The sequence below is a fragment of the Cucumis melo genome, chromosome 12 (assembly GCF_025177605.1).
Source record: "Cucumis melo cultivar AY chromosome 12, USDA_Cmelo_AY_1.0, whole genome shotgun sequence".
Classification (NCBI taxonomy): Eukaryota; Viridiplantae; Streptophyta; class Magnoliopsida; order Cucurbitales; family Cucurbitaceae; genus Cucumis; species Cucumis melo.
Genome location: NC_066868.1, coordinates 6,642,865 through 6,659,783, shown reverse-complemented (window position 1 = coordinate 6,659,783; position 16,919 = coordinate 6,642,865). Strand labels below are relative to the sequence as shown.

The 16,919-nt window shown below is 34.1% G+C and overlaps 1 long non-coding RNA gene across 1 annotated transcript; it reads left to right on the top strand.

The window, feature by feature from the left end:
• Positions 1-16,009: 16,009 nt before the first annotated feature.
• On the top strand, positions 16,010-16,919 carry LOC127144251 (uncharacterized). Its single transcript, XR_007815852.1, has 3 exons — positions 16,010-16,070; positions 16,144-16,207; positions 16,813-16,919. It is a non-coding gene; the product is annotated as an uncharacterized LOC127144251 (long non-coding RNA).

Here is a 16,919-nt window from a genome sequence, read left to right as displayed (position 1 = left end):
GGAACCAAAAATTGAAAAAGGAACTTTTTTGGAGAGTTTTCTTCTAGAGAGGATACGTAGAGCATAAGTTACAGAATGCTTCTATCATCTATTTCCCGCACGTATAACTCCGATTAAGAAGATGGAAGTTGGAGAGAATCTGAGAACGTGGGAAAACCACCCACATTCTCTATTAATTTAATAAATTAAATTAATAATAATAAATAAATAAATTAATTAATTAAATTAATAATTAATTAAATCATATTTAATTAATATTTCATTTAAATCATATTTAATTGAATGTCTCTCACATAAATTATAGTTTTAATTTAATTAAATCAAATTAAATTAAATTAAATTAAATTAAACTATTAATTAATTCTCTAATTAATTAATTGCTAAATTAAATATCTTATATTTAATCTAATCCAAATTTGAATCATATTCCAATATAAATTCTCTCATAACCTATAGTTTTAATGTATATCATATACGTATTAAATTTTAGCCTATAGTTTTAATTTGAATTTAATTCACATTAAATTAATATTTGAACTTATTCAAATATTTTATTCTCTCGTAAATTAATTTTAAATCATATCTAAAATATAAATATAAACTTTTATATTATAATGTATCACCATACATTATATTAATTCCCAAAGTAAATTTGAACATTTCAAATTACAACCTATATAAATAAATCTCATTATCCTTTACGATCTAGGAAAGGGACCTAATAAACCTACTATCAGAAGCTACAACGATATGAGATTAATTAGGCAAACTCATTAACCTAATTAATCAATATTCGTTAACTATGTGTACACTCCACTAAAAACGCACAATTAAACTCTTCTCACTGTAGATATATTTCTGTGTCCACGGATATAGACCAATATTAGTAAGTTAGTCTTTCACAAATGTTTGTAACACCAGTTGGATCAAATTATCGTTTAACTCTTGGATTACTTCTAGTCCTGAAATACCAGTGCTCCTCTAATGAGCAACCTGTTTATGGTCCAACCACTAAATAGAAACCTGTCTCGTGTCATAGAGAGGGTAGGACCATTTGTTCAAGTCCTGGAGACACCATTTAATGGAATACTTATCTACATATCCTAAAGTCGAGAAATGAGTGAATTCCATCTTATGTGATCATGTTCCCAACTCCCTACTCGATTTTGTCTCTAAAATGATAAGCATATTGAGTTGGCAATCTGGTCACTCTCACCCATACAAATGAAACGTCAATTTCTCTCGAATAGGAGTTCATAATACACTCAGAATTAAGAGTAAGTTACCTAGGTCATGCTAATGAAAAAGAAACTAAATAGTTCATGGAGTTATATCTAGTGGTTACAATTTCGTGGTCCGATTTTATGCAAACTCATTGCATTGAATACCCTTACTCGCATGTCACCTACAGAAACGCGTTAAATCATTACGTTTGTATCAAAGACAATGTGAGCCGTATCCATAGTGTTCAATCAGGATAAGGTACCTAGCCTTGTCAACCTTTAAGCTATATCTCGAACATTAATTCTTGTATGTCTCTACATACTGTTTAAGACTCATCAAACAACTTAGGATGTTAGTTTATTGGATTTAGGTTATTAAAAAGAAACTAATAATATAATCAACAACACTTATTGAAATTATAATAATAACATTTTATTAATAATGGTCAATGAATTATATTTACTATCTATGAATTTTATGACATAAAACCCAACAAACTTCCACTTGGACTAAAACTTTAGTCTCTATGGGATGCACATAATAAAGTAACCCTCAAACTTTGGAAATGGTAATATAAACAAATATATTACATAAAACGTTTATAAACTAGGGCATCCTCATACCCATTACACATCTCCCACTTGCTTTAGATTACCTAATGTACATATCTCATATACCTAGAATTTTTAGATGACCCTCAAACACTTTAGTTGTGAGAGTCTTCATAAACGGATCAGCAATGTTGTGCTTCGAAGCGATCTTGGTGCCGATCACATCCCCTCGTTGCACAATCTTCCGTATCAGGTCATACTTCCTCTTTATGTGTTTCCCTCGTTTTTGGCTGTGAGGTTCTTTAGAATTGGCTACTAGCTGCCCTACTGTTATCACAATATAAAGTGATGGACAAGTTCATGTTTGGAACAACTTCCAAATCATGTAGGAACTTTCTGAGCCAAACTGCTTTTTTTGCTCTTTCACTAGTAGCGATGTATTCAGCCTCCATGGTGGAGTCTGTAATGAGTCCTTACTTGATGCTATGCCATACCACAGCTCTCCCATTTAGGGTGAACATTGATCCTAACGTAAATTTCCTAAAATCCTTATCAGTTTGAAAATCAAAATCAGTGTATCTTGTAAAGATCAAATCCTTAGCTCCATACACAAGCATGTGGTTTCTCGTTCTCCTAAGATACTTGAGAATGATTTTAATCATTGTCTAATGCTCTAACCCTGGGATGGACTGATACCTACTGACTATTCCCACTACATAACAAATGTCTGGCCTAGTGCAAGGCATAACATACATTAAGCTACCCACAACTGAGGCATAAAGAATACGTCTCATATCCTCAACTTCTTGAGGTGTCTTAGGACACTGTTCCTTAGACAAGTGAACCCCGTGCTTAAAAGATAATAAATCCTTCTTAGAGTTCTACATCGAATATTGAACTAACATTTTTTTGATATAGGTTTCAAAAGATAGTGCTAGCATTTTGTCTTACGATCTCTTATGATTTGGATCCCAAGAACATATTATGCCTCTCCCAAATCTTTCATTTGGAACTGGGTTGTCAACTAAGTTTTAATGTCAGTTAGGTATCCTACATCATTCCCAATGAGAAGGATATCGTCCACATAAAGTACTAAGAAAGTTACTTTACTTTTGTTGATTTTCTTGTATACACAAGGTTCATCAACATTGTGGTCAAAATCGTAAGATTTGATCGTAGTATCAAATCTAATGTTTCAAGATTTAGATGCTTATTTGAACCCATAAATGGATCGATTAAGCTTGCAAAATTTTTGCTCTTGACCTTGGATTATGAACCCCTCAAGCTAAGACATAAAAAATACTCTCTTTAAGATTTTCACTTAGAAACGTAGTCTTAACATCCATTTGCCATATCTCATAATCATAAAATTTGGCAATAGAATCTTTATAGACTTTAACATACCGACAAGGGAAAAAGTTTCTTCATAGTCAACTCATTCCCTTTGGGTATAGCCTTTTACTATAAGCCTAGCTTTGAAGTTTTGTACCTTCCTAGTTGAATCTCTCTTTCTCTTATAAATTCATTTGCATCCTATGGGTTTCACCCCTTTAGGCAGACCTACAAGCTCCCACACTGAATTGAAGTACATAGACTCCATTTCAAGGTCCATGGCTTTGACCATGTCTTTGTTTACATCATTCATTGCCTGTTTATAGGACAATCGATCTTCAACATCATCATCTGGTGTGACAATCTGAGTTTTAGTTAAATTCAAGTAACGGCTAGGTTGTGATACAATCTTTCTACTGCGTCAAGGAATTCTCAACGATTGAGAAGGATGAGACTGACTTGATGTATTGGTTTCACAACTTTTAATAAGGGACCAGCTTTATTAACAATCCTTGTTGATTCATCAGTAACTTCATTTAATACTAATTTGCTTCATGATTTATGATCTCTCATGTGGTCTTACTCCAAGAAAGTAGCATATGTCAATACAAACACTCTGTTTTCTTATGGATCGAAGAATAGACCACCTCCCGTTTCTTTAGTGTAACCAACAAATTGACATAACCTTGAACGAGGTTCCAATTTCTAGGGATTTGTCATTAACAGGTGTTATAAACAACTCCAGATTTTGAAGTGACTTAAACTAGGTTTACGTCCTTTTCATAACTCGAAAAGTGTTTTAGAAACACTATTCGAGGGAACATTATTTAAGATATGAACTACAGTCTCTAATGCATACCCCCAAACGAGCTAGGCAATTGAGCATAGCTCATCATTGAACGAACCATGTCTAACAGGGTTCTATTTCTCCTTTCTGACACGCCATTTTGTTGAGGTATACCAGATACTGAGAGAAGGGATTGGATTCCATGTTCTATCATATAGTCCTGGAGTCTCAAATCCATGTACTCTCCACCTCGATTAGATCGAATTATCTTAATCTTTCTACTTAATAGATTTTCAATTCAACCTTATACTCATTGAACTTTTCTAGAGCTTCAGACTTATGCTCCATTAAGTATAAATAACCATACCTTGAATAATTATCTATAAAAGAGATGAAGTATTCAAAACTTTCTCTAGTTTTTACATTCATTGGACCACATAGGTTTAGATGTATAAGTTCTAGGGGCTCTTTGGCTTTATAACATTTTCCAATAAAAGGTCTTTTACTCATTTTTCCTTCAAGACAAGATTCACATGGAGGTAATGATCATCTTCTATGTACACCAGCTTAGAAATGAACGCTTCATTCATAGAAAAATTAATTGAGTACATATGTTCAATAAGACAAGACACGAAAATTAAGTTCCTCTTAATTTTAGGAACTATGTACAAGTTTTCCAAAGGGATTTTTTGAAAAATATAACAAAGTGGCAAAATATTTACACTATATAGAACAATTTCGAAAACGGAAAAAGCCCACATGCCCACAATGAAAAATACCAAAAATGCCCCGTCAATCCGCCGTCAACAACGCGTGTAATATATTTGGTACATGATCGTTGTTTGGTACACGATTGTTTGATTTATTTTTTCAATTCTATCGTTTAATTTGGTTACATGAGCATTTAGATTAGATCATTTAGATTTGGGTAGCCAAATCTAAACAATTGTTTTTTCAAAATTTGGTACACGATCATTTAGATTTGGCTAAACGAATTTTTTCAAGATTCTTTTGTTACATAATCGTTTAGATTTGACTAAACGATTTTTTTAATTATTTTGGTACACGATCGTTTATATTTGTCTGCATAATTGTTTATTTTTTTACACGATCGTTTACTTCGTTTACATTTGGCAACTCCAACCAAAACGATTCTTTTTAAGATTCTTTATACATGGTCTTTTAAATTTTACTATTTTTTATATACGATCGTTTAGATTTGGTTACCCAAATTTAAATGACATAAAAAAAATAAGAGGAAAAGAAGAAAGACAATGGAAAGATTAAACGGCGTAAAAAAAGAAGACGAAAGAATAAAGACAATGCAAAAAAATCGCAGCAAAAAAATAAAGAAGAGAAAAGGAAGAAAGACGATAGAAAGAAATCGCAGTGAAGAGGAGAAGAAAGATGGAAGGGCAAACCTGGAATATTTAAAAATGGTTAACTTTATGGGCTTTGTTATACGGGTCGTAAATACTTTAGTGATTTGTTATATTTATGAAAATTAACCTTTTCCAAAAACATGAATCTATTTTTGAAAAAAAACTTGGTATTTGAGGAAATTTCTCTTACAATGTCCATTCACATTGCAGAGAAGATTTTTTCTTATCGGCTACCTTAGCTTCCCTTTTCCCTTAGCAGTAGTAGTAGGACGCTTCCCCTTCCCTCCTTCTTTTTTTTGAATTTTCTTAAATCCAGAAGATGAAGGTTCAAACTTGGTTCCAGAGGATGAACCCTTTTGAAACCTCCTAGAATGGGCAATGTTTTCCTCTCCTTCTTTTTGTTCCTTAAACATCTCTTGGAGGGAGTCCATGATCTAATGTGCAATGATCATGGTCTCGTGTTTCTTGCTTAGTATGTCAAACATACTGGACAAGAGATAGACATGGGCCTTGTCGTTGACTTTGGTCCAACAGTCATATACATCCCTAACAATTTAGGATGCATTTCGAGTATGGGAAGGAGGGCATTCCTCTATTAAGACGTAGCATAATTTTTATTGGTTAATTTTTCATTTTTAAACAGTGCAATTAATGAGGAAGACATGTTGAAATAACAAACATTGACCGTATTAGTTATCTTTGTCTTAACTCATTACACAAGATAATCCAATGAATTCAACAAAAAAAAAATGATCAAAGAACCTTAATCACACAAATGATTTAATTTTTGCAATGATACTTCAGAAGTTTAGAGTAACAGTTACCGAAGGGTGATTAACTATTCCTCTCCTGAATTAAGATAATCTTAGCTAATTACTAGTACCTGAATGACTCTTATTCCTATAATTCTTAGCTATCATTGTTCGGTCAAGGATTCATCAACTTACTTAATTCATCCCGTAAGTGTGACCATACCATTTTTAGATCCCAGAAGTATGCTTCGATAGGCTACTGTTAGGAAAGACAACTGTTGAAGATTAACCTAAGAAACCCTATCTATTTTTGGAGTTTGAGTTGTTCTGACTTAAATGATCATGCCCTTCGAAGGGATGGCCACTCCAGGATGACATACAGGCGAATCATAAAAATCTCACAGTGTAACCTAATGGAGGAGATCGTAGGATACGTTGACACGCGTCCTTCTCCCACTTACTATGAAAATTTCTCCCATTCACCTTATTATTGACCCATACAAAAATTTTACAAAAGGAGGTCATGTCCAGAGCGACACGAAGCCAAGTATGGATCTTACATGTCAACTCTTTGGGACGTGAGAGCTAAAATTTGATATATCATATATACTATTTTTCTCCTACTAAAATTTTCTATTAATTTAGGGTTTATTGTATTTAGCTAAATTCCGGCTAAATAAATCTAAGTCTATTGTTATTATAACTCTTATAATAAAACTCGACTCTAAAGTTTCTACGTGTATTAAACCATTTACTTTACCTAGTCACATCTTATGCTAATAGAAATAAGGTTAATTCAACGTCGGTTCCGGGTTAGTTCCCAGGTAGGAGGTGTTCTGTAAACCGTCAACTTAAGTACCCTCAACCTTAGATAGAACTTTACTTGTGGAGTTCCATTATAACCTTAAATCCTATTTGTCCTACTTAGTTTCATTAAACTAAAATAAGACTTAATTCTAATCCTATTAGAATTAATGTGATCTTAGTTCTATTTGATTTTAAAGAATTTAAAATTAAATCAAATTAATCTTAATATCCTATGTTTGCATGCAATTCTTTATTATAGGTGGACGATTTCTAATTATTAATATTAAATTTTATAACTATTATAAAATTAGTTAATTAGCCTAAGAACATGCATACTATGGTTTAATTAATTAGCATCAAATTATAATTAAATAAAACAATGTTACATACAAAACATTACATTAATATAACAATTATATTAAACTATAAATGTAATATGCTTAATGCAAATTGATTTTCATCTTAATTAATATAACACTTTTATTAAAATCATTTCATGAAAATCAACAAAGCATATGCATGACATTAATTTAAATATAACAAATTATATTTAACTAAGTAACGTCATGCATGATGCTTATCCAATTTCATGTATTTAAAATATTAACATACTTTAAATAACTCATGAAATATATAATCATGCATTAATATCATACATTATAACACTTATAATATATAAAAATGCATGAACATGCTTTACCTAAGGTGAGGTTTATCTCAATGACATCCATAAACCATTTAAATAATAATTAATCCTATAAAATTGGCCCTTAGAATAAAATAAAGCAAAAATTACAATAACTAAGCTTTAAAATTATCCTAAAATTGTTTCCAAAGCTCCAAAACCTGTTCCAAAACCTTTAATAAGCGTCAAATCGGGCCCAAAAATGCTTGAACCGACCCAAAACATGAAGAATCGACCTAAAATCAAGCTGAATTGGCACCAACTATGCGCTAAATGATGAACCAGAGTCGATTGTGCAAACTCGTTGAACTAGTGCTAAATCGGAGCTGATCGCTAGCTGAACCAAGTTGAACCGAGCCATCCGCCAACCGTTAGTCCAAGCCATAATTGAAGTCGCGCCAAGCCGAGCCACCGAGCCGCCGAGCCGCCGAGCCGCCGAGCCGCCAAGCCTCCAAGTCGTGCCTCTCCTTAGTGCTTGATGATGTCAGCCGTTCTTCCTCCTCCAGATGCGTTGCGATTTTTTTTTTAATTTTGCCTCGATTTCTATGTAGTGTCGAAAAACACACCATTGGAGGCCTTCTGATTGTTCTTTTGGCCAAATTTGGTGTCGAAATTCTCGGAAAAAGACTTTGAATCCTAATTTGAACTCTAAATTACATGATTTATATAAAAAATGCCAAAAAAATGCATGTCCTTTACAATTGATCATATCAAAAACTATAAATCTATGGCCAAATTACAGTAAACATTCAATTGCAAAAACTCACATTCGTAATGCAAAGATCCCACCTAACCAATGCAAATTTTTAAAATTTTCAATTAAAATTGAGATGACTCTGATACCAATTAATGAGATAAGAGCCCAAACACATAGGAAGAATTATAGAATCATTACTCAATTTAATTAGGATTATAAAGATACCAATACATTGACAAAATAAATTACAAAAACTAATTTATATGGCTATGACTAAGCATGCTATATTAAAAAAAAATACAAACAAGAGTAACAATACATATCCATGTTGATGACTCTGAATCTACCAAACGCCAAATTGGGGCACCACCACTCGAAAATCTTCCATGGATTTTGGTTGGTGGAAACTAAAAATTGGAAAGAAAACGTTTTTGGAGAGTTTTCTTCTAGAGAGGATACGTAGAGCAGAAGTTATAGAACGCTTCTGACTTCTATTTGCCGTACGTATAACTCTCTTTTCTTTAGACCGAAGAAGAGGGAAGTTGGAGAGAATCTGGGAACATGGTAAAACTACTATGTTCCTTATTAAGTTAATAAATTAAATCAATAATGATATTAAATTAATTAATTAAATAAATAAATCATATTTAATTAATATTTCATTTAAATCATATTTAAATGAATATCTCTCACCTAACCTATAGTTTTAATTTAATTAAATAAAATTAAACTAAACTGTTATTTAATTCTTTAATTAATTAATTGCTCAATTAAATATCTTATATTTAATTTAAGGGGTCTTTTGAAACATAACAAAGTAGCAAAATATTTACACTATATAGAACAATTCCGAAAATGAAAAAACCTATATTTGGCTATTGTTTGGTATATGATCGTTTAGATTTGGTCGTTTAGATTTGGTCGTTTAGATTTGGATAGCCAAATCTAAACGATTTATTTTTTAAATTGTCTGTACACGATTGTTCAATTTGATTATATGATCGTGTAAATTTAGTTATACGATCGTTTAGATTTGATCGTTTAGATTTGGGTAGCCGAATCTAAACGATTTATTTTTTAAATTCTCTGTACACGATACACGATCGTTTAATTTGGTTACGCGATCGTTTAGATTTTTTTTTTGTACACGATCATTTAAATTTGATTGTTTAGATTTGTTTTTTTGTACACGATCATTTAGATTGACTAAACGATTTTTTTGTAAGATTCTTTAGGTACATAATCGTTTAGATTTGTCTATACGATCGTTTATTTTTTGTACATGATCGTTTAGATTTGGGTGGGTAGCCAAACAACGTTTTTTTCCAGTCTTTAATATTTCATACACGATCTTGATCAATCAAATAAAAGTTTGAAAAAAAATAAATGTTTTATATTTGATACACAATCTTGAACAAAGAAAAAGAAAAGAATGAAAGACGATGGAAAGGACGAAGACGGGAAGAAAGGAAAAAAAGGGAAAGAAGAAAGATGATAGAACAGACGAAGAGGGGAAAAAAGATGGAAGGGCAAACCTAAAATATTTAAAAAATGACTAACTTCATGGCCTTTGTTATACAGTCGTAAATATTTTACCAGTTTGTTATATTTATGAAAATTTCTCTTAATTTAATTCATATTTGAATTATATTCAAATATAAATTTCTCTCATAACCTATAGTTTTAATGTGTATCATATACATATTCAATTTTAACCTATAGTTTTAATATGAATCTAATTCATATTACACATTAAATTAATATTTGAACTTATTCAAATATTTTATCCTCTCATAAATTAATTTTGAACCATATCCAAAATTAAATTTATATACTAATTAAAATATAAACTTATATTATAATGTATCACCATACCTTATATTAATTTCCAAAGTAAATTTGAACATTTCAAATTACAAACCAATATAGATAAATCTCATTACCCGTTACGAGCTAGGAAGGGGATCTCATAAACTTACAGGTTGGAAGCTACAACGATATGAGATTAATTAGCTAAACTCATTAACCACAATAATCAATATTCGTTAACTGTGTGTACACTCCACTAATGACCCACAGTTAATCTTTTATCACTGTAGATATATTTCTGTATCCACGATATAGACCAATACCAGTAAATTATGCATACACAAGTGTTCGTAACACCTGTTAGGTCAAATTATTGTTTTATCCCTAGGTTACTTCTTGTCCTTAAATATCAGTGCTCCTTTAATGAATAACCTGTTTATGGTCTAACCACTAAACATAAACCCCTCTCATGCCATAAAGAGGGTAGGGCCCTTTGTTCAAGTCTTGGAGACTCCATTTAAGAGAACACTTTCTAGCTCCCCACTCGATCTTGTCCCCAAAATGATAGGCATGTTGAGTCGATAATCTGGTCACTCTCACCCGTACATATCAAAGCTCAATCTCTCACGAATAGGAGTTCATAATACACTCAAGATTAAGACTAAGTTAGTTAGGTCATCCTAATGAAAAAGAAACCTAACTAGCTAATGAAGTTACATCTAATGTGGTTACCATTTCGTGGTTCGATCTGATGCAAACTCGTTGCATAGGATACCCTCATTCGTATGTCACCAACACGACTGCATTGGATCGTTGTGTTTGTATCAAATAAAAAGTGAGTCGTATCCATAGTGTTACCAGGATAAGGTACCCAACCTTATTCCTATAATATAGACCCTTTAAGTTGTATCTCAAACATTGATCCTTGCATGTGTGTACATACTATTCAAGACTCATTAAAAACTTTGTATTTACTATGGATTATATTTATTATCTACGAGTTTTGTTAATAACGTTAATTGATTATATTTACTATCTACAATTATATGAAATTATGATAATATTTACTATCTAAAATTCTAAATCAAGGGCATGATAATATGAAATCATAATAATAACACTTTATTAATAATGGTCAATAAATTATATTTACTATCTACGAGTTTTAGAACATAAAACTCAACATCAACATGAATGATTAGAATCAAACCATTTGTAGCACTTTAGAACATTTGTAACAACTACAAAGCAGGTCGTATTTGTAGTGCCACGAGGAGAAGGTATCCAGCCTTATTCATATACTACAGACCATTTAGGTTATCACTTAAACGTACATGATTCACTTATATGTCTCCACATACATGTTTAGGTTATAGAAGATAACCTTGGATGTTAGTTTATTGGTTTTGTGGGTTAATGCAACTAAATGTCAAATAAAATAAAACACTATTTTATTAGATAAATAAAATGTTTGCATAATATATACAATTACAAACTACAAGACCACAAGATTTAGGGCATCAATCCCAACACTCAAAAGATGTTGTCATGGAGTGATTCATGGTTGAGCACTATCTAACGATTGGTAAGCCTTATGGCTAAAGATGAGTAAGAAATGGTCTTATTAAATGGATAGATAAATATTATTTTGAGGGGAGATTCAATAATATACTTTATTTCAAGAAGAAGATTATGTGGAATGAGACCAAGTCGCGCAAGTGCAAATATATGAATTAGAACAACTATTTCTAATAGTATGAGGCTCTTTTGGTGAAACTAAAGGTAAAGTCACGAGGGCTTGATATTCATAACGTGGACAATATGCTGGAACTTGTGCCATAAAGGCTCGTAATTAATTATTAAATTTGCAATATTAAATTATCCATATATTAATATTAAAAATTTCAAGGGTTAATTATATATAATCTTGAACTGTATGTAATTGATCTACAAGTTGGATTATGTTATTATGTTCAAGTAATTATAACTTAAATATCTGTAGTACATGGATAAAGTTGGGTGCTTATCCTGGTGACACATGAATCTGACTCACTTTGTAACAGTTGCAAATCTTTTGATCTAAATCGTTCATGTAGATACATATGAGTGAGGGTGTATCTTATACAAATATTAATCTGATTTGTTATTTTGCGGTCATCATTTTACCATATTGCAATTACCTTTTGTCCTTAATGAACAATCGTTTGTCGTCTAATCATATACTAAGCTCTTTAGGGGCAGTAAGAGGATGGGATCCTTGCAAATTAATATAAGGATAATTTAATATTGCAAATTGAATAATTAGATCAATTAATAATTAATTACTAGCCTTCTATAGCACAAGTTCCAACATATTGGCCACCTTATATATGAATATTAAGCCATCGTGAATTTACTTTTAGTTTCACCAAAAAAGTCTCGTACTATTAGAAATAGTTGTTCTAAACCTCATTCATGACTCGATCTTGATTCTATAATGAGTTATGAATTTCTATATGTGAGGGCTCGCACCTTGATTTTCATGGGTGAGAGTGACACGTGTCACCAAATCAATATGTCTACCATATGCACATTAGTATAATCGGAGTTGGAAAACACGACTTCACAAGTTGAAATTCATTTCTGTCAGCATATGGAAAGTAGATGAGTAGTTTTCTTAAGAGTGGTTGCTCCAGAACTTCAACAAGGATCCCCACCCTCTCATTGGCCCCTAAAGAGCTTAGTATATGATTGGATGACAAACAATTGTTCATTAGAGAATTGATGATACCTTAAGAAAAAAAGGTAATTACGTGGGTAAAATGGACGATCCAATTGTATTTACAAACAAATTGTGAATGATTGACTTACTTACAATGCTTATATACATAGACACAACTTGTCATACAATGCATAAAAGTTAAACTATGGGTCTATATTAGTTTGCCTTATAGTGAAGGAAGGAAGTTAAACTAATTAAAAAGTCTAGCTAATTAATCTTGGATTGTTGGAGCTTAAAAGTTGTAGATTCTTAAGATTCCCTAGCTAGCTCACCACGGACCCAACAAGGATCAAGGATCAAATATGTTGAAAGAAAATTTGAAATGTTCAAATTTAGGAGGAAAAACATTAATTGTTTTGGATACAATTAAAATATACTTTATTATAAACTTTTTTTTTAATGGTTTTCAAAAATTAAAAGTATATAACAAGGATCAGAACTAATTTATTTGAACAATATTCAAATAAATAAATTATTTAAATGAAACTTGGGTTAATAAGATAATGGAATAGAGTTAATTAATAAATATTTGAATATGATTCAAATATTTTAAATCCTAAATATTTGAATATGATTCAAATATTTTAAATCCTTTTAATATGAGATATTAAAGTGAATAATTATATATGTAACACCCCCAAAAAATGTTAAGGTAAATTTCTTTAACACTTTTATCCTAAATTTTGAAGATTTTATTTTGTTGAGTGTTGAATTATTTTGGGTAGGTGAGAAAAAGGGAAGGCAAAGGAAAATATTTTGGATGATAAAATAAATTAATAATGAAATAAAATAAAATAATATAAATATATTATTATTATTATTATTATTATTATATTTAAAAAACCTAAAATTTCTTCCTCTCCCTCTCCATTCTCGCCCTGTCGCCCCATCTCAACTCTCATTCTTCTTTTTCGTCATTCTAGTCGTCGTCGCCTCTAAGCTTCTTCTTCCCCTTCGAACCTGTCTGCGCTGCACGCCCTGTCGGATTCGAGTCGCCATTCTTCTTGCAACCGTTATTTTCCTGTCGTTGTTCGATGTGGTTAGCTCGGTTCGTGCGCCGCTGCCCTACTCTTACTGTGGACCGCTGTGAGTGTTGGGTAAGGGTTAAATTGGTAAGCTTTGCAATTGGTCCAATAGCCGATTTCGATATAATTATTGGAATAAGATGTTTGTTTGATTGGGTTCATTACCATGAATTTTCTTGATGGTTTGGAAGTTGAATTCTTGGATTCTACAACAGGTTCGTTTGGAGCGTGATTTTCCTCTTGCTTCAGTAAGTGGTGGAACCTAAAGTTGTGGGTTTTGGTTAAATGACCTTACTTAGTATAGTACTTGAACCATTAAATTTTTCATTAGGTAGATTCTTTGGACGTTGTTTAAGCAAGGACTTTAGCTATTTTGAGGTAAGGTAATTCTTACTACTGGACTCAAAAACGAGATTTAAACATAGTAAATAATATGAAAGCATGTTTTAGAGGCTACATTAGATTAAGGGTTATTGTTCATGTAAAAAGTAGTAATGATATGCTCTTGACTGGTTTTGAACGACGAAATTGCTTAGAGTCAGTACTATTAATTGAGCTATATTGTGATGTGACTATTGTAGACTGTCGAGATTGAATTTAGGGAATAATTGTTAGCCTTACCTATAGGGCAACGTACTCTGTAGGCACGGTGTCCTACGGGATCACACCACATTGTGTATCCTTTGGGAGCACTAAACTGATATGTGTATCCCACAGGATCACGAGACTGTTATGTTGCAGGGTACCCCTTAATAGGAAGCTAACCATTGTTTTCCTTAATGGGATCAGTAGTTGGTCCCTTACTAGGTATATTTTTATACTCACCCTTTTTGCTTAACTTTTTCAGGTAAGGGTATCGTATGAGACAGACTGACGAGGGGCAAGAAGGATACGTGAAGGCCATACGAGAATGTCGAGTTTTATTGCTTTCGCTAAATGTCTTTGTTATTTTCATTTTGAGGATTTTAAATTTAAGTTTGTAACGCCCAACAAATTCAATATTTCTTTTTGTTTTGTCCATTGTCATTAATATTAAGTGTGGTTATGGGAATTTTAAATTTATTGGAAGAACCTTACCATTTTGATTTTCTCGAGTAATTAAGGTTGGGAATCCTTATTTTGTTTAAGATAATAAGTATTATTTTTTTTATTTTTATTTTTTATTGGAAATAATTGGGGAAGCCCTTATTAAACTAAAGTTGGTTGTTTTGGTGAGATTTGGGGAGAGAGAGGAGGTGGTTGTTTTGGGTTTTTTAAAAGGAAAAGAAAAGAGTCATTTTTTCTTATAAAAAGGCCTTGGGACTCGTACGTAAAGAGGAAGAGAAAAAAATCAAAGAAAGAAAGAGGGGAAAAGAAAAAGAAAAAGGGAGAAAAAAAAATTTTATTATTCAAACCCTAGCCGCCGCACGCCGCCGCCGCCGCCGCCGCGAACCCGAGCCGCCAAGCCTCCCCCTCTCTGTTCAGCAGCGCAGCCGAGTCTGCAGTCGAAATCGAGCCGTCGCCGAGCTTCCAGCCGCGTCGGAAGAATCGTCCAAGCCGATCCGCACAGCCGAGCGTCCGTCGGAGCAGCCGTCTCTCGCACGTCCGAAGCCGAGTCAAAGCCACCTTCGCGCGTCTGCAGCCAACCCGTCAGCCAGCGGAGTCGCGCCGCTTCGATCCGACGCAGCGCAGCCGAAACGCTCGTCTGCAGCCGTCGCCGAGCGAAGCCGCGGTAGCCGGACCACCAGCAGCCGCCGCGCCACCCGAAATCCAGAAGCCAACGCCTCGCGCGCAAAGATCCGACCGAAAACCCGCTCCGCGACCCGAACCGACGCGCGCCATCTTCCGGAACCCGACCCGCGCCCGCGTGCATCCGCGTGTGAGCCGCGTCCGCGTGTGAAGCCGCGCCGCGCGCTTCTGCGTAGCCGAGCCGCGTCTCCCTCCTGTTGCAAGCCGAGCCACACGCGTAAATTCCTGTTGCAAGCCGAGCCGCACGCGTAAATTCCTGTACCGAGCCGAGCCGCGCCTGCGCCAAGCCGAGCCGGTCCCTGTCCTTTTCCAGCCAAGCCGCCAAGACTAATTTGGCTCCATCCACCTAAATTTTGGTAATTTAATTAATTATTGTGGCATTTCCCAGTAAGACTCCATGCTTCGGACGTTAATTAAATTAATTTGTGACTAAATTAAATTATTTTCCTTAAGGGACGTCTTGGACGAAGTAATTGCTGCAGCGCGGGATTTCTTCAGTAGGGGCTCGAGCACTGCAACCTCTTTCTAGGGTAAGTCATTTCAAATGAGTCTTGAACCGTTAGTCGATGGTGACCTAATTACGAAGTTTGGCATATTAAACAGTTAGGACCTCGTCGCTTGGAAAGCATACCGCCTCGCGGTTAGGACTCGTCAAGTAAATCTCCAGGTAAGAGATTCTACTACTAGCTCCGTGTTTAGAATTATGAGACTATGTATGCTCCAATTTTGCATGTTGAGGATTAGACAGTACGATGCCTGAAATCAATGTTAGTATGATGCAAATGACGATATGGTTATACTATAGCCTGTTATGTGTGGCGAGAGCTGTTATGGCTATACGACGAATGTCGAGACGGAGAGTGTAATGATGATTTATCTGATATGTTATATGCTGATGCCATGTGTATGTATACTGCGATTAGGGTACCTGTTAGCTTAATCTGTTAGAGTCGTACCTGCATGGGTGTCCTTCGGGATCACCACCTATTGAGGACTGTGTGGTCCGACGGGACACCAGTCTAGCATGGATATAGATATGACTCGAGTGACTCGACGGGGTCCTCGCATCCCGACTGTCCTAGGTGTCCCCCGGGGCACCGAAGACCAGAGTTACGTTCCTACGGGAGCGCATGTTGCACGTGTTCGGGAACGTGCCAGAGATTGGGTACCAGTTACAGGACTCTGACAGGAAGTTAACAGGCACCTAGTGGGACTAGTAGTGGGTCCCTTACTGAGTATTTTATACTCACTCTCTTCATTTCATGTTTTCAGGTAGAGGACGAGGCAAGGGCAAGGGCAAGCTGGCGAGCGACCCGAAGTGACCGTGGCGGGCCATAGGGACTACTGCTTCCGCTTATCCTTATTTTAGACTTTCGTAG